The following is a 23,044-nucleotide window of genomic DNA, read 5'->3' as shown; positions in this document are numbered from 1 at the left end:
AGTAATTTCTGTGATTCTCTCTCAAGGATTTCTTGTTTCCTCGGCCATATGGAAATTGGCCAGGGGCAATTAACTTGCCAATTTAAAATACTGAGCAAGCCCTACTATTTTCTCTCTTTTCTTTTGCTCCAGGGCTTCTGTTAGTGAGCAGAAAGTGTCACTAAATCATACAGTTGAATCCTCTGCCAATGTAACTATTGAATTCCAGCTGGGTCCTCCTAACTTCTTAACGATCCTCTTCTGTACTTCAGCATTTTACCCCATATGCTACAATGACTTCCAAACATTTTCTACTCTCCTTAAGCACTGCACTTTCAGGAGATGACCTTGCTCCTTTATTGAGAGGATAAGAACCATGGATTCAACTCTATTCATTCTCTTTCTTCATAAAAAAAAATACCCTCTAAACCTTCAGCCATGCTCTTCTCATTCTATCTAGTTATTTAGAGTGTTCTTGCTATCTGTCGCTCTAGAGTATCCTTTGTCTGGGCAGTGTCCCAGGAACTCAGTTGGACAATGATGGGGTACTATTTCCAAGAGGCAGCATGGTATAGGGGATAGAATATGAGAGTTGGATTCAGGAAGACCTAGGTTCAAATCTCCCTTCAGACATTTAATACCTGTATAACCCTGGACAAATCTTACATTTTTTCCCTGTGCGTCAGTTTCCTTAGCTTTAAAATGAGAAGTATTGGATTTGAGGGATCTAAGATTCCTTATAGCTCTAAATCTACAGCCCTTATCAGGTTGGATAGACTCCTAGTTGACATATGAAATAGGACAGAGGAAGTTTTTTCTTTTGGCAAGAATGAGTAATGGGGGGCAGCTAGGTGGCACAGTGGATAGAGCACCGGCCCTGGATTCAGGAGGACCTGAGTTCAAATCCGGCCTCAGACACATAACACTTACTAGCTGTCTGACTCTGGGCACATCACTTAACCCCATTACCTAGCCAAAAAAAACCCAAAAACCAAAAAACAAAAAACAAAAAACCAAGAATGAGTAATGGAAAAGAATCTGGCTTTAGGGCCTGCTGCTTCTAGTCATAGCAGCCATTATAATAGTCATAGTAGTGTCACTTCTACCTAATAACAGCACATCTGAGGGTCCCCAGCAGTGTTTCATAGACTGTCACCATCACTGTTAGTTCAGTTTGCTTTCTGCCTGGGCATGGGGCACCTGGGATTGGGATATGTTAAATCACATGTTAAAGAAATTGCTTTTGTATTGTGATAATCATTGTGATGAAAAATTATTGCCAGTTTTTCTTTCAGCATGCTTCGCAGGATCATTGAAGATGAGTTAGAATAAACCTCAGTGGTAATAAAAAAAAATGCAATATATATATATATATATATATATATATATATATATATATATATATATATATATGTATATGTATGTATATTTTGTCTAGGCAATGGGGTTAAGTGACTTGACCAGGGTCACATAGCAAGTAAGTTTATGTGTCTGAGACCGGATTTGAACTCAGATGCTCCTGAATCCAGGGCCGGTGCTCTATCCACTGTACCACTTAGCTGCAACATATATTATAACATAAAAATTATATATATAAATGAAAATAAAAAATAAAAACATACTGACAAAGAGCTTCCTTGATAGCATCCTTGACATGTGGTCATCCAGACTCCACTTGAAAAGGCAGTGGAGCACAAAAGAAAGGCTAGTAGAGAGCTGGGTTTGACTCTGCTCTAATAGCCTGGTACAGAGAAAGGAATGTGGACTCTCAAGTTTGAGGGTCACACTTTTTTCATCTGTATGTAAACCCTTAGGCAGATTTTTAGGAGGTAAAGAGCAAATACAGGCAGTAAAATGTAAGAGTGCATCCCATTCAGACTTCATTTTTTTCCCTTGTAGGTAAACTCCTTTCAGATATGAGTGAATCTTTCTGTACCTGGTAAAGGATGTAAAGCTTGGAGTGGGCTCATTTGTATCTTGTAAACAAGGGAAGGTTTGATTAGCTCATTTACATATGAAAAGGCTAGAAATGCTACTGGGTAGCCAGAGGAGACAATGAATATGTCCCCTGAGCATTTACATAGTACAACAAAAGAGAGTTAGAATTTTTTCTTTTTTCTTTCCTTTCCTTTTTTTCCTTTTTATTTGTGAATAGTATTTTTTTTCCAATTACATGTAAAGGTAGTTTTCAACATGTATTTTTATAAGATTTTGAGTGCCAAATTTTTCTTCCCTCCTCCATAGAATTTTTTTTTCAAGTGGGGCACTTTATAGTTCAGACCTATTTGCTTATTATTAAGTAACTAGCCCTTTCTAGTTATGGCCTGGAATGCAGAGATGTAGATTTGGAAAGTGTACTGGAGAGGCCCCATAAGTTAGGTTGAAATCTGACTCAGTCTTGTGCTAAGGAAAGGCTAAATGTTGTTGTTGTTCACTTGTGTCAGACTCTTTGTGAGCCCATTTGGGGGTTTCTTGGCAAAGATACTGGAATAGTTTGCTACATACTTCTCCAGCTCTTTTTACAATGAGAGAATTGAGTCAAACAGAGTTAAATGACTTGTCCAGGGTCACACAGCTAGTGAGTGTCTGAGGCTGGCTTTGAACTCAGGTCTTCCAGACTCCAGGTCTGGTGCTCCATCCACTGTGCCACCTAGCTGCCCAAGGTTCAATACAAAGTCTAGTAGAATGACCCAGCACTCCTATCTTCTGGGGATATGGCAGACCTCAAAACCAAGGCTACTACCAGTTATATGGCAAGGATGCCTGCTATTTCTGAAAGAGAAAAGCTCTACCCCAGCCAAGGACTGGAGACGAAGAAAGGAGGCTTTGAGATCTGAGAGGACAGAATCATGAGCAAAGTCAGCTGCCACACTGAGCAGGACCAAGACCCTAGGAGTGTGATCTGTTAAGGCGCAAGAAGTCAAGAAGTATTTTGAGATAAGCTCTGTGTTGCTGAAATCCTTCTGGGCTACAGATCCCCAAAGCCCTAATTCTGTATCTCCTTTCTCCTGTTGGTCTCTCTCATAGAAGTGTGAAGACTTTCCCCCTGAGCATGAAGAAAGTCTAGTTTTTTGGTGTTTTAAATACTTATTTTGTCTTGTTAAATGATACCTGAGTCACATGTACTTGCAGTAAAAATAAATAACTGTGGGTTTTTAAAAAAAATTTCTTAGAAATTCAGTTAGAAGGACACAATTGAATAGGGAAGATTCCCTTTCTCTCAGAGAAAAGGAAGAGAGAAATCTAACTTTGAGGGCATTCTGGCTTGGGGCTCAGAGCTTTTTTAAAAAAGATTGCATTACGTGTCCTTTGATACAACTTCCCAAAGAAGAGAAGGAACATTTAAATTTGGAAGCCCACTTAAGAAACGAGTCATTAGCTGGATGGAAGTGGGTAAATAGGAGTGACTGACCAACCTGCTTACCCACAGAATCAGATAAAATGAAAAGGTTATAAAAGATAATATCTGGGGGTAGTGAGGTGGCGCAGTAGATGGAGCTCTGGCCCTGAAGTCAGGAGGACCTGAGTTCAAATCCGACCTCAGACCAAACACTTGGCACTTAACTAGCTGTATGACCCTGGGCAAGTCACTTAACCCCAATTGCCAAAAAAAAAAAAAAGATAATATCTGAATTCCCTTCCAATTCTAGGTCTGTTTCTGTATGAAAGCTATATGATCTTGTACAAATTGCTTGACCTCTCTGAGCTCTAATTTCCTCATTAGTGAAACGAGCATGATAATATTTATACTATATGCCTCACAGGATTATTATGAAGAAAGTCCTTTGAAGACCTTAAAGCGTTTTAGAAATGGGAATCATTATTACCTCCTAAAGAGGCTCCCTCCACTTTGGGATAATTCTAATTATTCTAAAGTTTTTCTTTTATGCTGAGTCAATGCCCATCTTTCTTCCCTCCAATGCTTCTAACTTTCTGGTTCCAAACAAGAAAAGTCTCATCTGGCTCTACATTAAAACTCTTAAGATACCCCAATATAGCTTTCATTTTAAGGGAATAGTAACAATCCTTAATAAAAGGATTTGTTTTATGAAGTTTAGATTTAGTCAAAGAGATGCACTTGAGGACCAGGAAGGCCATATGTGGCCTCAAGGCCACAGGTTCTCCACCTCTGCTCTAATCTAAACATTCAAAGTTCTTTGAACTGACTGTCAGAAGGCAAAGCCTCCCATCCTTTGATATTATGGCTGCCCTTCTCTGAATGTATTCCATTTTGTTAACATCCTTCCTAAAACATAGTACCCCAGTCTGACCACAGTCCTTCCATAATGGCTTGAGTATGGCAGAATACTATCACTTTCTTTTTTTCTGTGCTCTCTGCTTCTATTCACACTTCCTAAGATAATGTTAGCTTTTGCGACCATTGTGGGTTTGGGTTTTTTTTTTAGCTTTTTTGGTTTCCTGTTAGGCCTTAGGGTTCCAAAGTGACATTGGTGGCCAATCTAGGGTCACCTAAGAGAGAAGACTTCATGTCTGTGGCCTAAATAAACACAAGGATGTCACCTGAATCTGAAAGAGAATGAGAAGTCAGTATGTAGCTTCAGGAAGACCGGGGGTGGGGGGAGAAGGGTAGAGAGGAATAAGAAAGAAGATGGATTTCAGGCAGAGACAAGGGAGAAAAAGCTGATGGAAGGCAGAGAATGTAGTTAGGAACAAATAGTGCAGCAAGGAAACAGAAAGAAGGCAGCTCCTGCTGAGAAACAGAGAGGGAGGGGTGCCTATTCAGAGGAAATAGCTTCATCTGACATCCAATGAGCAAGAAAGGAGGGGGAGGGAGAAACAGAGAATCAAGGGAGGACAAAGAGGGAAACAGCAAACTCAGTATAAAATGATATTACAAAGAATTTTAAGAAAAAGAAATACAGGTGGGTGAGTATCCTAGTTCTTGAGATGAAGGGAAAGGGCAAAAAGAAAGTAATCTAAGTGGGAAGAGAAAGAGGGTGTTCAAAAGAAGCCATGAATGACTAATTAAATCCATATAATGCATAGTGAAATTAAAAATAAGAACATGTAATATGAGTAGCATAAAATTACAGAAGACCAAAAACACAGTCTGAGCAGAGCCTTTACTATGCTGCAGTATTTGAGGACGTTGCCCTAAAATAGTATGGCTAAATTAATGAATAGTTCATAATAATTAATTAATGATTATGTAATGATTTAGTAATTAATAATCAATTGATTTAAATATTATTAAGTGTCTATGTGTAGTAGGGTGCATGGCAGTATAGATAGAGTGCTAAATTCAAAGTGAGGAAGACCTGGCTTTATATTCCACCTTTGACATTTAAGTACTAATGTGTGAACCTGGGCAAATCACAACTTCTATGTGCCTCAGGAAGATGCCTAGGACTTCTCTATTAAGTTATAGACCACTTACTTGTTTGTTGGTGGAGGAAGGTCCCTCTAAAGACAAGATCATAAGTCCTTTATGCATTTATATACTACATGTAAACTACCACTAGACACTGAGGACAAATGAGGCACCATTTCATAATTCCTTGGCTCTAGCTGAAAGCTCTGTCCCAATTAGACATGCTTTTTTGCACCTTATAATTATGTCTAGAATCCCATTAGTATAAAATTCCTAAATTAATTGCTATACTGGCTCTTAGGGAAGAAGAAATAGATAAACAGCAGAAGAATGGAAATGAGAAGGTGGTGCTGTGAACAGAGCCCTGGAACTGGAATCAGGAAGACCTGAGTTCAAGTCTAGCTTCAGATTTACTAATAATGGACTTCCTGACATCTATCAGCACATCCCTGCTCAGAGTTGATATTTGAGCCCAAGTCATCTGGCTACAGATCCAGCATGTTTTCCACTGTATTATACCTCCTCCTAACCAATGGCTTGTGTGTTCAGTTATAATGAATATATTCCTGATACCTGATTCTTGCCTGAAATGGTAATTGACTCTATCTTGCCCTTAGGTGTCCCCTAAAAAGGATCTTGCAATTTGCCAGGGGACAGTAATGGTAACCTTGTCTGAGAAGGAGGAGGAGGAGGAGAGGAGAAGGAGAAGCTGCCTACAGCCAGCAGAGAATTATTTGATCTAATAGCAATGAATCACTATAATAATCTGTCCTGATAAGGTCAGCCACAATAGATTTGAAGATGTTTTGTTCTTTAATATTAAATTACCTGTAACCACAATAACATTATTGTAATAGTAATTGACTTACTTAAATCCTTTAAGAATATTTTTACTTATGACTCTAGTTACTTCCTCAAGTGATGCAGAGCACAATGTATATGAGCATTGGCAGACAACTGGCATGAGTTTCTGTGGCCAATACTGTTACCCCTCTACACACACATATCTGTTTAGTACTAGGACAACCTTCTGGTGATAAGCCTCTACTTTCCTCCCTAAACTAGCGCTGACATGATAAGCATACAGTCCACAATATGTTCAAAGCTTTTTGAGCTTAGTTAAACTAAACACAGAATTTGTTCTCTGCTAGGACAGTCTTTGAAAACCCAGGATTCCTCTTATGCTATTAGAAGAGGTCAGAATAATATCATTACTCATTTAGCATTCTCTCAAATATTCAAATGCAGCTATTATTTCATTAATTCAGGAGTTCCCTCCAATGATGCAGTTCACAACCCATCCATGCTTACTTTTTCCAAAAGTTCACCACAAAAGTCCATCTTCTCTTTCTGTCATATGATTCTTTGACGACATCTTTTAGTTTCATTCTTCTTCATGGATTATATTTTGCGTTCGTCTTGCCACATCTACCAAGCATCTTTCCATGGCCCTCTGTGTGATTCTCATTGTCCATTCTTTGGAAGTAGTGGTATTCCAAATCTTGATGCCATATAGCAAGACGTGTAAAATGCTAGTATTGAAAAGATGGGCATTTGCTGTAATGAGAAGTTAGGAGTAAGTAAAAAGTATTTTGCAGTTTCCCAAAAGGAATTATATTTTCACTTCTTTTTCTACTCGGAGATCAGCTCATAGTTCATTTATATTGTCTTTCAGATATATGTACTACTAGACAAGATCTTTAGGACATCTTTTCAGATATATTCTGACATCTAGGCAATAGACATTCTTCATTCATTTGTTCTTTCCTTTTTTTTTTTGGTTGGGCAGTGGGGGTTAAGTGACTTGCCCAGGGTCACACAAGCTAGTAAGTGTTATGTGTCTGAGGCTGGATTTGAACTCAGGTCCTTCTGAATCCAGGGCCAGTGCTCTGTCCACCGCGCCACCTATCTGCCCCACATTTGGTCATTCCTGTGTAGATGAATAAGCTAAACTCTTTTGATTGATGAGAAGATGAGAAATACCTTCCAGGAGACTCTGCAATGTCTTGGGGCTTGATGCAATCGGCGTAATCTCAATCTCTCTCTCTCTCTGTCTCTGTCTCTCTACCTCTCTCTCTTTCTCTCTTACAAATAGCAGCATTTGGAGGACCTCATCATCCATAAGAAATCTGTTTTGGGCCTGTACCTTATGCTTAGATCGCTTCCATCTCAATGGCAAATGCTTTTGCCTAGCATCTATTTTGCTATTTTACTACTCATCTAATATTTACTCTCAGGGTCAATGAACAGAGTTATTTCTGTTATATTTTCCAAGGAATCTTGAATTAGCTTGATAGATATAGAAATAGATATAGATGGATAGGAGACACTTTCTGGTAGAAGATTCTTTAAGGTATTATCTTGTCATACCTAGTCAAATGTTTTTTCATAATCAATAATAAACACAATGGAATCTTATATTTCCTATATTTTCCAGTAAATTTTCACAAAGGAAAATGGTCCATGGTTGAATATTATTTGTGAAAGTCTGTTTGTCTCCTACTTAATATCCTCAATGAATATTGTGAATAGATGGCTCATGATGATTTTGTAGATAGAAGAATGGGCATATAGGTCAGCAGTCATTGATTCGTTCATGGTTACCTTTTTGGGTATCATCTTTGAAATCTTCCCTCCACTAGATTCTTGTAAATAAGTCCCTCAATTGTATTCACTTCCAGCATATATATCCTCCACATATATTTGATTCAATCTGATTGCTTTTCCTCTCTTTGTTCTCCTTAGTGCCTTCTGTTCTTTCTGTAAACATCTCAAAGACTGTGATATTAGAGTTCAGTTGTAATGGTTCCACTATCCTTGATGGAAAAAATATTTGTAGTAATTTTTGTTGCAAACCTTGTTATTTTTCTTATACTTATAGACCTCTTTGCATTCTTGTCTTTAAATGCCATGAGAATGACGTTGTTTAGTTGGATATCTTGCAAACTTTCTTTAGACCGCTTTTGCCTACCATGACTTCTCTTTATGAGATCATAACTGCTCGTAATCATCCAGCATTATCTTTGGTAAGATTTTATAAAAGTTTGTATTCTAATCTGATGTTACCTTCGGCAGTCATCTCTTTCCAGTTAGCAAATAGATCAAATGTTTGATAGCTAAGGTATTTTCTGGATTTTCTTGGTCTCCTTGTCATAGTAATTAATTTGCCTGTGTTTAACTTCTGAAAAACATTATTATAGTTAGTACTGATGTGATTTCTCTTGTTCATTTGCAACTTTGGATTGTCAATAGCTTGTTGAAAAATTCAGGGTTAAATCTTATGAATTTTATACTACATATTTTTCTCAATACTATTCTTTCTTCTTGTTTATTATATATTCTGATATTAACTCGGATGAGTCAATGGCCTGACTGTACGTAGACAGTTGTCTCAGGCATAACTCCCACTCGCATAATAAGTCTTTTCCTGTCTGTTAAAATATAGTCAATTTTAACCCACTGTGAATAGCTAAAGGCAAGAAAAACTAAACAAAAAAGAGAACACACAAAAAAGAGGATTACTTTAAAAAATAAAATACATAAACCAACAAAATAGAAAATAGAGATTATAAATAACCTGATCTCAGAAAAGAAAAATAAGCTAGCTGAAAAAGCACCATTAGACAGAAAAAATAAACTCCTGACACTGATGGATTTGCAGGATGATTCTACCAAACTTTTAAGGAACAATTATGTATTTTATCTCAAACTGAAAGTTGAAGTATTTAGCAACCAGAAACTGAAACGAGTGGGTCATGACCTTGATCATTAAACAAAGATGCCAAAGAATTGCCTTTCTTCTCTTGTGTCTCAGTGCTCAGGAAATGACCCAATTAATACCTTTACTACACAAATTATTCTAAAAAATTAAGAACAAAAACACTGTATGAAACTCATTTCATAACAAAAATGTCCTAATGCCTAAAGCAAGAAAGGCAAATCAAACAACCCAGAAGTTTTACCTCATACCCAGAAAACTGGCAGAAGAAAATAAATGGGAATCATCAATATTGAAGGAGTTGTTGAAAGACTGGCAAACTGATGCATTATTGGTGGAATCGTGAATTAGTACAATTATTCTGGAACACAATGAAAAACTATGTAAATTAAGTGTCTGAAGTGTTTATACTCATTGATCTAAAGAGTCTGTTGCTAAGAATATACTCCAGAGAGGTCACTGGCAAAAGGAAAGGCTCCATACACATCACAGCACTTTTATGGTGGCAAAGAACGGGAAACAAAATGCATACCCTTGATTGGAGAGTGGCTGAATATACTGTGGTCATGGTGTTTAGTCGATTAGTCATGTCCAACTCTTCGTGATCCCATTTAGGGTTTTCTTAGCAGAGATACTGGAATGGTTTGCCATTTTCTTTCTCCAGCTCATTTTACAGATGAGGAAACTGAGGCAAACAGGGTGAAGTGACTCACCCAGGGTCACACAGGTGGTCACTGTCAGAGGCCAGATTTGAACTCAGGTCCTCCTAACTGAAGATCTGTCACTCTATCTCTAAAGGCAGTTGGGTGACTCAGTGGATAGAGTGCCAGCCCTACAGTCAGGCAACATAGAAGGGTCATGTGCTAAAAGATCTGACTGAAAGTTGAAGTATCTGGCAACTAGAAACTGAAACGGGTGGGTCATGCCCTTGCTTATTAAACAAAGATGCCAAAGAATTGCCTTTCTTCTCTCATGTCTCAGTGCTCAGGAAATGACCCATCAAAGGCCCAAGGAATGGCCAGGTACATCACTGGCCTACAATTGGCAAAAGGTGGATTTCATAGCAGTTTTTGTCAGATTTCCCCCCCCCCGCCTTATTATTTACAACATTCCTCTTCTTCTCGCAAAAACAATAACAACAATAAAACTTTGATTAAACAGTAAAAAATAATATTGTTTGTTGTTGTTTCTTAGTCAAGACACAAAAAGCATCTGTGACTTTGTGTTTGATACGGAATCCTGGAAGCTATTGGGAGACACTTTGAAGGCATAATTCAATGATTTATGCAGATAAAGACCGACAACCTACCACTGGGTATTTGGGCTTACTTGACCTACTGGTGAAATTCCTTCTTATTCTGTTATGAGAAAAAGCCAATGAAGTTATCCCTTTGCCTGGATTAGTATTTGAGATCTGTAGTTTTCAAAGTGGATATCAAGGAGAGAAAAGCTCAGATTCATAAACTTCTTTACAATGAGCCTGTGACAAACCTACTACAAATATTCTTTTTCTTTTACAAATGAGGAAACTGAGTAAATTAAGTCACTTACATGAGGTCACAGAGCTTGTAAATATCACAGTTAGGCTTTAAACTTCTAAGTCTAGTGCTTTTCCTGCTACATTAACCTATGACCATCAATGTTTATCAGAAATACAAAGATGTGATATTTACAAATATGTCACTTGCAAATAAGTTACTCATATATGATAAATGGAAATATTATTTTACAAATATGCTGTTTGTAAAATGATTTCCACATAAAGGATAAAAACAAGTACTATGATATTCATATATATGATAAATACAATTATATGATATCTACAAATGTCATTTGTAAAGTGATTTATACATAAATGATAACTACAAATATATCATAGTAGACAAATGGAGCATTTTAACTCATTTGTTTTAGAAATCTTTGCTTTGCTACAAGGCCCTCCTTTTCCCCCCTCAGTTCCAGTGCCACCTCTTCCTTGACTGCTATAGTTATTAGTGGTTCCTCCCCACTTCTAACTTCACATAGCACTTGGTTTAAACCACTTCTGTATATTCTGGTATCATTGATGTTGATGTCTATTCCATCTATAAGATTGCGAGTTCCATTAGGGGCAGACTGAAATTTGTGTAGTCTTAACACAATGTTCTGCACATGGTAGGAACTTTGTAAATTTTTTCATAGTTGAATATCACCAGCCTTGGAAACAGTTTTCAAAAAATCTTAAGGTCTTCAGAAATTCTTTATTCCTGGAAAACTGCACATCTTCTCACAGACATCTTCCCACTCCCTTCCATTTTCTTTTTTTAAAAACTAGATCTCCCTATTTTGCCGAGGTTAGAAGTACAACAGACACTCGTTGTTGTAATCTTAATATTGATTGGTGTGGAAGCTATGGTCTACTCCATTTTTCTAATCTGGACTGGTTTTCCCCTCCTTGGGCAACCTGATGGTCCTCCATCCTTGGTGGAGTTGTGGGCTCACCATGTCGGTGCCAGTGCAACTTCTATTGCATCTCAGAACTCCTGAGTTCAAGCCATCTGCCAGCCTCAGCCTCATCCTGGACCACCACACCTAGCTGCCCTGTCTCTCTTTGGCCACCATATCATTATGAAAGCCCTGAAAGTTACCACTCCACACCTCAACCCAAATCTTAGTGGAAAGTGAACTAGAATGGATGAGAAAGAGGGAAGAGTGGGTATAACTTCTTTTGGGTTTGATGAATTCTTTGCTTTAAGACTACTGTGATTTCTGGACAATACAGGTTGTTTATTCCCAACATCGTCCATCATTGAAATACTCTAAACTATCTGCTCACTTCATCCTTGAAATCTGGAATGAATTAAGGTAGAACAAGAAAGAGAGTAACATATAGTTAGCCACCATAACCCATTAATCACTATCTCAACAGGATATGTGATCTTGTTGGAACACTTTAGTAGGGGATACCATAGCTGTTGTCATTCATGTTGTCTCCACCACTAGAGTGTCCTTGAGGGCAAGGACTGTATTTGCCTTTTTAGTATCCCCAGCACTTGGCAGGGTTCCTGGTACACAGTAGGTAGGCACTTAATGAATCCTTGTTGACTGACTACTTAGCTGCCATTTTAGGGGAAAGGTGGATAAGTTGGAGAATAGAATTATACAAAATAAAGTATAGGTTTGTTATTGTTGCTTTTAAGTTGTTTCAGACTCTTCATGAGCCTATTTGGGTTTTCTTGGCAAAGATACTAGAGTGGTTTGCCTTTTCCTTCTCCAACTCATTTTATAGGTGAGTAAACTGAGGCAAACAAGGTTAAATGACTTGCCCAGGGTAACACAGGAAGTGTCTGAGGCTAGATTTGAACTCATGAGGATCAATCAGTCTTCCTGATTCCAAGCCCAGTGCTCTATCTACTGCACCACTTAGCTGCCCTAAATGGGTTAAATTTGAATAACATCCCTAATATTATAAGATACATTAGAATTATTAACCAGAATTGGAAAGGGCTACCAGCAAAGGACAAGAGCCTATCTAGAGCCAGACAATACATTTGGGAAGAAACACCAAGAGTATCTCCCAGTCACTGACCCCTTTCCCTTCAACCACCACCAAAAGCCCATTTCTCATTCATACTCTGATGACCTTTGTGAAGCCGACCAATAGAATTCTCATCTTCCTGGGTTGAGGGGTAGGAGTAACAAACAAGAATTTTAGGGGACAGGTTTCAGAAAGATGGAACACCCTTTAAATTTAGTCTGCTTTTCAATAACCTTCATCACCTGTAGCCTATTACACCTAACAATATTTGCTCAGCAAATGTTTACTTTTCTAATTTATTTATTTTTTTAAAGGAAACACCCAAATAATTATGCTAAAAGGATGTTGACTCAGACTGAATTTCCCAGGGGAGCTAATTAAACAGCACTTCTGGTGTCTCCAGAAAATTTAAATGGGAGAGAAGGGGACATGAGTATATGTCTAGGATTACTTGACTTCCTGGCTTCTTTTTCCTTCTTCTTCGTCTGAAGTTGTTTTGGTTTTTAGAAAAAAATATACATACATATGTATCTGGATATTGTGAGGGAGAAGGAAAGGGAGAGATGGGGGAAGGGGAGGGAGGGAGGGAGACAGAGAGAGAGAGAGAGAGAGAGAGAGAGAAACATACACACACCCTCATTGAGATTTGCCAGAAAGCTGCTCCCTTCCTTTTCCTTCAGTTGGAGGCCCAGCCTTGCCTTTCTCTGCCTACTCAGCAAGTCTGAGCTCATACTGACCCGTTCCCTTCCTTTCTTTCCTCTCAGTCCAGGAAGAATCTATTCTCCATTCAACCTAGTCCCTTTGTATTGAAGCCAAATTGTATCCTGCCCTTCCTTTTACAGCCACACCAGACTCATCTTGGATGAGCCTAGGGATGGAGTTTGCAGAGGTCATCTCTATTGCTGTATCCTTTCTCCCTCTTCTAGACATCTTTAGTGACCAACTTTTCTAGCTAATCACAAGTCAAGGGCCAGAATTTCTGCTGGGGTGGTCTGTATGACCTAGTGTAATGCATGCACGTTGGTTTGGGACTTAGGAGAAATCGGTCGTTGCCAACATACATCATTTTTTCATTTTGTAGGTCTTTTCAGCTGTGTTCTGGCCATCCTGTGAACCAGTCAACATGAGGATTCCTGTTTCTTATCTTTTGAGCTAATGAGTTCAATAAAAAATTCCAGACACCTATGTTCAATAGACAAACCATGCTCATAGGAACCACTAATATTTTCCATAAGGCAATTACCAAAAGAAAATGGATACTAAAATTCTTTCAAAGTAGGGAAGCCCAGATTTCACATTTCACTGCATGGATCTAACATGCCTATAGTTTGCCAATGACAACTATATTAGCAGCTTTGTTAATCTCTGATTAATGGCAAAAAGTTTCAAACCCCAGTGACATACCCTTCATACCCAGCAGAAACTGTTTTGATAAACTGAAATTTGCTTAAAGCTCATTATTATGGGGCAGGAGTTACTAAACACTGGAAGAGGCTGATGAGGATTTCTGGGTATTTAAAATCAAATGAGGATTTTTTCAGTCTGGGTGGCAGAGAAGCTGGCATGCTGCACTTAGAACCAGGAAGACCTGTGTTCTAATCCTGATATAGACACTTAACTAGCTGTGTGATCCTAAGCCAGTAAGCTGGCTGAGGGGCTTGGGGTCACTAGCCTCCAAGGTCCCTTCCAGCTCTACACCTATTTTTACAAGGAGTCATGAGACCAGATTAAATGTCTGCTTCATTGAAAAAGGGGGCCGAGTCTGAAGCCAGAGGACCCCGGTTCAAGTTGTAGCTTTTACAGTTGTTAGGCATATGACCTTTAGGTACCAGTTCCATGCAGTGGGAGAAAAAAAGAAAACAAAACAAACAAATAAAAACCCACTGGATTTAGAATCAGAAAACTAGGGTTAGAATCCTCCCCCTGGTACTTCCTGTGTGACTTTATGCAAGTAGCTTAATAGTCTGCTCTGTTTCTTCCTCTGCAAGACAGAGAAGGGAGGTGGAGGGGAAGGAGACTTCCTCCGCTAATTCTAAACTAAAGAAACAATGTTCTAATATTGTAGTGACTTTTGGCCTACTTACTGCTCTGCATCCCCCACCCTTACAGCCAACCCTTTCACTATTGTAGCTTTCTCTGACACCTTAGGGTTGCCTAATTAGGATATCAGGCCCTGAGTCTAGTGCTCCTTTATTACCAATCAATGGCACCCCTTTGACCCCTGCCTCCTCAGTGGGACAGATTTAGTATTAGGCCCTAGCCATGTCTACCCTCCTCGGATAAGAGTTAGGGAAAGACGAGACCACCTTAGTCTTCTGCGTAAGTCTCTTGTATGGTCAAACCTCTGCTATCACTCTCCACCCACGAATGACCCCAACTCATGTCAACCTTCTTCTGGCTACAGTTGTTACTGGTTATGAGCTTTTGCTAAATAAACCACTTGCTTCACCTGCTGCCTTCTTCCAAACCTCTTGCTGCCTCCTAAGGGCCACATGAGAATGCCCTTTGACATTCCTGACCTCTGCCCCTGCGTTAGGACATCTTTAGCTTAGAAACCCTGGACAAGAGGTCTGAGACTCCCATATTTTGTAGATTCCTCTTAAGCAAGGGCTGGGAGCATGACCCTTACCTCCCAAAGACTCCCTAAATCTCTAAACTATAGATTCTCCAAGTGTCCCCCTCAAAGGGGTCCCTGAGACCGTTTCTGGTGGTCCTGGGATCAAAACTATTTACATAATAATATAAAGATGTTATTTGCCTATTAAAATACTCTTTCCTTTTTCAACTACCTCTCTATGTGAGACAACAGCTTGTCTGGAGAAGGTAGGTACTGAAGTAGATGGAGTGTTGGGCATGGAAGCAAGATAGCCCCTACTTCAAATTCAGCCTCAGATACTTGGTAGCTGTATGACCCTGGGCAAGTCACTCAGCCTCTGCCTGCCTCAGTTTCCTCATCTGTAAAAGGAAGATAATAATAGCCATCTCCCTCACATAGTTGTCGAGGATAAAATAAAATTTGTAAAGTGCTTTGCAAACTTTCAAGTTTTATGCAAATGCTATGAGAATCCAGCTGTCTTCGATTAAGCCAGACATTAAAGAGATTTGCAAAAATATGTAAAACAATGCCAATCTTCATACCGATTTTTTGTTTTGTTTTGTTTTGGAAAATGGTTAACATGTAATGGTTTGTTATTTTTAAATGATTTAATATTTTATTCATTTATCAGTTTTAATTTCGCTTTGGTAAGTATGGACATAACCCATATAAATAAAAGCTATTTAGGGTTCTCAATAATTTTTGAGAGTGTAAAGGGGTCCTGAGACCACAAATTTTAAAAGTTATAGTTCTGACAAATGGACCAGGCCTCAAGGGTAGGGAGCTGGGGGCTTCAAGGCCACACTTGAGGACCTAGAGGGCCACATGTGTCCTGGAGACCTCAAGTTCCCCACCCCTGGACTAGGGTGCTTGCCCTGTTGTCCTCATAAGCATTGCTTATCAAAATAATGGGAGTGTTTTCCCACTTTTGTTATGCTATTATTCTATTAAGCTATCATCCTACCTTCTATTATGAAGTAGTAGGATGTTTCTAGTGGCTTCTAAATATAATGGGCCAGGTGAATAAAACTCAAGACTTTCTGATCTTTCCTACAAGCAAGTGTAGCAAGGGCTGAACCCTCCCATCTACCTCCTTTCCAGTCATACAATGAAGGGCACCCTCATGTCACATATGGGAGACAGCCCTTAAGACACAAAATTGGGAAGGGACAAATGGGAGGAGGGAGGAGGAACCACAGCAAGGACAATGAGCATTGAGGAAGCCACCTGGTTGACTTGAACCTCAACTTGGGGATTTTTTCATCTCCTTGGTGAAAAGAATAGGACCGCCTCCTTCCAGAGGAAGCACCTGGATGATTCTGAATTATTCTCTGTGGTTCTCCTTTCTTTCCTTGATGCCGGGCCAAGGCTGAAAGGGAGGTGAAAAGTTCAAAGCTCAGTCCATGCTGGAAAAGGGCAGACGGCACTGTCCATGCTCAGCTCAGAGGGCCCCGAAGGCCTGGGGGCAGCTCAGCTGGAGCAAGCCTTTTCCAAGCATCTATGATTTGGTTAGTTCTCCCAGACAGGGCCCCAGCTTTGAATCAAGGGGCCTGGGCTGAGCCAATCCTTTGATCTCTCTCCCTCTATCTTGGTTACCACTGGGCTCTACTCAGTGCATGGTCTTATCCGGAGGTAAAACCTGTTTGAACTCTGGGGGTTGTGGGAGGCTAATAGGGAGAGTCTTCTTTTTTGGCCTAGATAATCACTCAGCATAAAGCCTGAGGCAAGGCTGCCAAGATCTCCTCTCTAGGACTGACTGGCTAATTATTGACTTTAATTTCATGCCCCGGTTTTGGGTTTATTATTTTTTTTCTTGTCAGTTTTACTTCTGAGGGGGACCAGAGGCACTCTGTGCTTCAATGGAAAATGTTCAGTTCCCATTCATCAGCTGTTTAAGCCTTTTTTCCCCTAACTTCCTACATGAAGAGAGAGACTTAAGTCACAGACCCGCTGGGCAAAACAGCATGGTTTTGCCACTGAAGCTGGAGATTTTACAGTTCATGCATCAGAACAAATGTAATTGCTGTGGATAGAGAAATTCAGAAGGCCCTGAGTTGCCAGGGATCTATAGGCATCCTTTGCTTTCTCCATTGCCTTTGAAAAATAAAATTTGCAGCATTGAAAGCCTCATAACGACTATGTAGTTTAATAATAACTGACATTTACAGAGCCCTTTACAGCATCCACCCTCTGAGTTAGTTTCTACTGGAGTTATTATCCCTATTTTACACACAAGGAAACAGGTGCAGAGAAGATGCGATGTGACAGCTAGCAATTGTCAGAGGCAGAATTCGAATCCAGGTCTTTTTGATTCTTGAGGTCTAGTGTCAGAGGAAGCTAGGTGGTGCAGAGTGCATGGAATGATGGATTAAGAAGCTTCTCCCACCCCACTTATTAGCTGAGTGATCCCGAAAGTCACTTAACCTCTGGGCTTCTATTTCCTGATCTGTAAAATGGGCATAGTAATAACACTTACTGCATAGAGTTGTACCAATTGAAATAACGCACAAAGAGCTTTTGCAGACTTCAAAGCACTATGTAAATGCTAGCTACTTTTTTGTTAGAAACTATAACTAGCATTTCTATGTGCCAGGCACTGTGCTAAGTTCTCAAAGTGCTATGTAAGTGCTAGTTATTATTATTATTATTATCTTGTTAGACATTGTAGCTAATGACTTATATAGTGCTATTTATGTGGCCACATGTTTATATATCTGCCAGGCTAAGTGCTTCGCAAATAGTATCTCATTTGAGCCTCACAAACAACCCTCGGAGGTATTACTCCCATTTTACAGTTGAGGAAACTGAGGTATACAGGTTAAATGACTTGCCCAAGGTCATACAGCTAGTAAGTCTCTAAGGCTGGATGTGAACCCAGGTCTTCCCAAGTCTAGGTCTAGTACTCTACCTACTGTGTCACCTAGCTGCCTACCATGCTAAATCTCTGGAAGCATATAGGGCGTTAAAAACTTGTAATTTCTATTTATCCTCCCAATTTCCTGTTCTGTGGCTCCTTCAGTCAGTCAAAAAACATTTATTAAGTACCTACTATGTACCAGGTCCTGTGCTAAGAAGGATCCCACTAAACATTTGCTATTCAATCACATAATGAAAAATTTCTGCTGTTAATACAAAAAATACAAATACAAAGAATACAATGGAAACATTGCTTTCAACTCTAGTAGCAATATTCAGACACAAAATTATGAAGTATGGATTTGTGGAAATTAATTCAATTATATTCCTGTGGTCCTTTTGTTTTGGTCTTAACTTGTGATTTTACTGGGGGCAGGGAACTTTCTGGGGAAGAAACTCTCTTTACTAATGCAGTAGCTGTTCCACTCCTTAAAGTCTTAAGAGACTTGCAGGGAGGCATTGAGGTAAGTGCTCACTACATGTTTTTGGTAGATCCAAAAGGACTTTTGACTTGCCTAGGGTCACATATCCATTACGTGTGTCAGGCAGTCCTCAATGGTCTTCCAATGTCTGAGACAGGCTTTCTCTCCACTTTCACAGGGATCATCTCCTATTTCTATGTATAGTAAAAGGATATGACCAGAATAAAACCAATATAGATTGGTTAGATCACACAGAGGAGTCCATGTATTTTCTGTAGAACAGAAAGGTTACCTTCCCAGAGTTGAGTTGCTGTCCAGGTTTCAATCTTAGAGGATTGAATGATTGACTTTTTGTGATATACCAATCAGAGACATTTGGAGTAAACAAGATTCACTTTAATGACACCCCATTCATAACAACAAAAAGTATCCCAGGCAACTTCTCGTCATTGGTGGCCAACGCAAGGGGAGAAGAGAATGAATAGCGAGGTAAGTGAGGCTCTGATCCAGCAGTGATAGCACAAGGCTGAGTGGTCCTCCACCACATTACCCCACTCCTGTGACAGAGAAGAAAGGAAGTCATGAAGCTAAAGGTCTGATATAAGAAAGCATAGGAAAGGAGAGCCATATTGCCAGAGAAAAAAGGACTAGATTGCCACATCACACAGAAGGAATTTTCTTCCCTTATTCCCTCTTTACAGAATTACACAACCGTGAGGTCCACTACGGGGGAGTGTTGCCTTCCTGTGAAGCATCTGTAGATGGGCCTTTCCGGGAAGCAGGACTTCAGACTCGATTAACTGGTACAGTAAACCAATTGTTCCCGATTGTTTGTGTCATGATTTAATTGTTGTAGTATGAGAAGGGCTCTGTTTTTCTCGGGGTGGTGGAGTGTGGGAGAGGAAGGAGGCACATAAGAAAAAGTTTATAGAAACAGCCCTAGGTTAGGAACAATTAATTTTATTTTTTATGATGTGGGAGGAGGAGGGAGGGAAAACTGAGTGGGTTGAGACAGACCGTGTCTTCAAGGACGTGGATTGAATCCAGTCTAACTGCAAAGCATTATTTTCACACAGCAGTGCAGAAGCAGGCCCTACAAAAACATTGCTGAGGAGAGTTTTTGGCATAGTGGATAGAAAGCTAGGCTTGGAGTCGGGAAGACCTGAATTCAAATCCTGCCTCAGAAACATAGTAGCTGTGTGACCCTGGGCAAGTTCTTTAATATCTCACCTTGTTTCCTCACCTGTAAAAGGGGATAGTAATTGCATTTACCTCTTGGGGTTGGTTGTTGTAAGGATCAAATAACATTTAAAGTACTTTGGGAACTCTGAAGTGCTAAATTAATGGTAGTTATTTTTATTATTATTGCAAAGGATCAGTATCCTTGCAAGAAATAGAAATAGTCAAATGCCAATAGATTATCCTGTCTTTCCAATTGTAGGGGTCTGTTGATAGTGTTCACAAGCCACAGCCCAGTTCCATATTGTGCCTTTATGGTCCTTTATGTGTTAGGGCCAGCTCTTCTTGCCTCTGTGACCAACCCTATATACCTTTAGGAGAGGTACTCAAATAAGTTTTAACAGCTAATGGAGGCATGTTGGGGAGGGAGCAAGGAGGGACGGTGTATCTCCTCACAGCAGCAAGATTCAAGACCTGCTTCTCACAAAGACAATTCTCTTGACATTCCAAGCTGGGTCTGTTAAAAGGCAGTCCCTGGTTTTCCCCTTCCCCAAAGATGAGGCTCAGCTGTGAAGAGAGAGACATCCTGATTTGCAGCGTTCCCTTCATAAGGAAAACAATGGAGTAAGTCTAGTAAAGCAATGAGTATGAGCTCTTTAAAGGATCTAACTGCTTGGGCAAAAGAAGATTGAGGCCCTTTGTCATTGTGCAGAATTCGGATTTTTTTTTTTTTGGCAAGGATTGATGCTCACCCACTTTCATATTGATGGGATGACTTACTAGATATTGGAGGGGATCTGTTCACAGATTTTTCAGGTATGGTCTCACCAGAGCTTCCATATCTATCTATCTATCTATCTATCTATCTATCTATCTATCTATCTATCTATCTATCTATCTATATGCAGCCCCCTGTATCTCCTTCTGTGCTTTAGTCCCACATCACCAACTTCCTACTGGATATTTCAAACTAGATATCCTGTGGGCATGTCAGACTCATTATGTTCAAAACACAACTCATCATTATCTTTCCTCTCAAACTGACTCTTCTTCTGAACTCTCCTATTTCTGTTGAGGATACCACCTCTTAAAATTCAAAAACTTAGTATCAGCCTTGACTCTTCAATGTCCCTCACCCCAACATATCCATTCTCTTTTCCGATCTCATCATTTCTATAATCACAACAGCCCTTGCATCTGACCACTTTTTTTTTTGGCAATTGGGGTTAAGTGACTTGTTCAAGGTCACACAGCTAGTAAGTGTCAAGTGTTTGGTCTGAGGCCATATTTGAACTCAGGTCCTCCTGACTTCAGAGCTGGTGCTCTATCCACTGTGCCACCATTTGACTACTTTTTAACTACTCACATGGCTCCTCCCCTAGTTCAAGCCTTTATTGTGGTGCCTAGAATGTAGTAAGCACTTCATAAATGTTTTATCATTCACCTGGACTACTGCAATAGCTTTATATTTGGTCTCTCTCCTTTCAAATCCATTAAAAAAAACTAGGACTCCTATCTCAGCCAGGCTGGAGGTGTAGTGACCACTCAACCAAGTGACCCCACCACTGCTGTGCAGGGAAGCTGTAACCTGTTCTGTTTTCAACCTTGACCAATTCACTCCTCCTTAGGCAGCCTGGTGCCCCTCCCCCTCCCCAGGGACTCACCACGTTGGGGGCAAGACTTAGGATAGATGCTTCATAGGCTTTAGCCTCCTGAAACTCAGAACTCCTGAGTTCAAGCAATTCAACAGACCAAGCCTTCCCAGTAGCAGGGATTATAGGTGTGCAGCATAAAAGTGTGCACAGCTTCAAATCCACTCTTCACACAGCTGCCAAAGTGAATTTTATAACCATATGTCTGGTCATATCATTCCCCTACTCAGCAGACTCCAGTGGCTCCCTATTGCCTCTAGGGTAATATGTAAACTATATCTTTAAAGTCCTTCCCGACCCAGATCCAACCTTCCTTCCTAGCCTTATCATATATTATTCCCCTTCCCTCACTCTACAATCCAGTCAAACTGGACTTCCCACCTTTTCCTCAAACAGCCCCCTCCCTCTATTTTCTCTTCCCTCCAAGCCTAAAATACTCTCTGCTTAGCTCTGTTTCTTGGAAGAGAGTGCAACACACCTTCTACTTCTGCCTTGTTTCCTTCAAGACTCAGCTTAGATACCATCTCCTTCATGAAGCCAAATCACTGGATGGGCGTTGTTTCAGTCCAAGAGATCTGTTAAAGACTTTAGCTTGAAAAGACCCACTACATCCTAGGCCATCTCCGGTTGTCCTGATCCATATCTGGACATTGGACCCAGATGGCTCTGGGGGACAAAGTGAGGATAGTGACTTTGAACAGCCCACCCTCACTTAAATCCAGTTCACTTGCATGTCAGGCATCACATCCCTGATGTCATGGGCCTCTTCAATAAAGAAGAACAAACAGCAACATTGTAATCACTTTGTATGTATTCTGTATAGTCTGTGTTATAACCAGTCCTGCCATGAGCAGAGTGGCCACCCACGACATTCTGAAAGCTTCAAGCCTTTCTCCTGAGCATAAAGACATTTACTCATTCTCTGGGCTGAGAGATTTGTTCTCATTATTTTCACTCCATCAGCCTTCATCTGTTAAGTCTATGTTCCCAGAGAAGCATCACCACCTTAGGATTATACTCGGATTTTCTCAGGGTCCAAAGGATAACCCTGGTGGAAATATGTAACTTTAGCTCTTGGGGCCTCCACTAATGTGTTTATATTTACACAAAACAGCCATTCACAATAATGACATTTTTAAAAGATCTTAAACACAACCATTTACTTAGCATAAGACAAAATAAATAATAACATTACAGGTACCAATATATTAAAATAGTTGTATCATGATAATAATAAACACATCATAATCCTGCATGCACCTGGGTCACATTCTCCCACTAATATACTATGTATTTGGGGTAGGGGGAGGGAGAATGGGCAGACACTGAAAGGAATTTGGCAGGAAAACACATAAGGAAGGAAAACTCCTGTGCTCAGAGTAACATAAAGTTCTGGACTTTTTTCAGGCTTTGATGTCACTGGATTATTCAAGGAACATCTACCACATGTAACCTCTACTCTGCTAACTGCTCATCTACTGGTCCTCATTGCTCTCCAGCCTAGCAAATACTCTTCTATATTTGAATCACTGTGACATTTACAAGCTTCTTCAACTTTATCATTTGTGTTGAGTTGTTTCAGTCACATCCCCTCTTCATAATCCCATTTCGAATTTCTTCAACTTACAATCACCCTTAAAAGGACACTGAAAAAATGTTATATTATTAATTTGAATAACAGTGCTCTTTAAGGCAGAAAACTGAAGTGCTCATCAGGCTGGCTATCTCTGATC

General features: G+C 39.8%; 1 long non-coding RNA gene across 4 annotated transcripts in view; it reads right to left on the bottom strand.

Moving 5' to 3' along the window:
- Positions 1-23,044, bottom strand: part of LOC144454804 (uncharacterized) — a 60,333-nt gene that overhangs the window by 10,865 nt on the left and 26,424 nt on the right. Inside the window, exon 4 of one of the 4 annotated variants that reach the window (XR_013483351.1) lies at positions 18,864-19,037. The exons of 2 other annotated variants lie outside the window; for them this stretch is intronic. This is a non-coding gene — a long non-coding RNA (uncharacterized LOC144454804). Of the gene's footprint in view, positions 1-18,863; positions 19,038-21,790; positions 21,887-23,044 lie in introns of those variants that run through there. One more of the 4 variants, XR_013483354.1, reaches the window with a different exon arrangement.

Source organism: Phascolarctos cinereus, unplaced genomic scaffold, assembly GCF_003287225.1.
Source record: "Phascolarctos cinereus isolate Bilbo 61053 unplaced genomic scaffold, phaCin_HiC Scaffold_7;HRSCAF=346, whole genome shotgun sequence".
In the NCBI taxonomy this organism is placed as follows: domain Eukaryota; kingdom Metazoa; phylum Chordata; class Mammalia; order Diprotodontia; family Phascolarctidae; genus Phascolarctos; species Phascolarctos cinereus.
The sequence above is the reverse complement of the archived record's forward strand: the minus strand, read 5'-3'. Positions and strand labels throughout refer to the sequence as shown.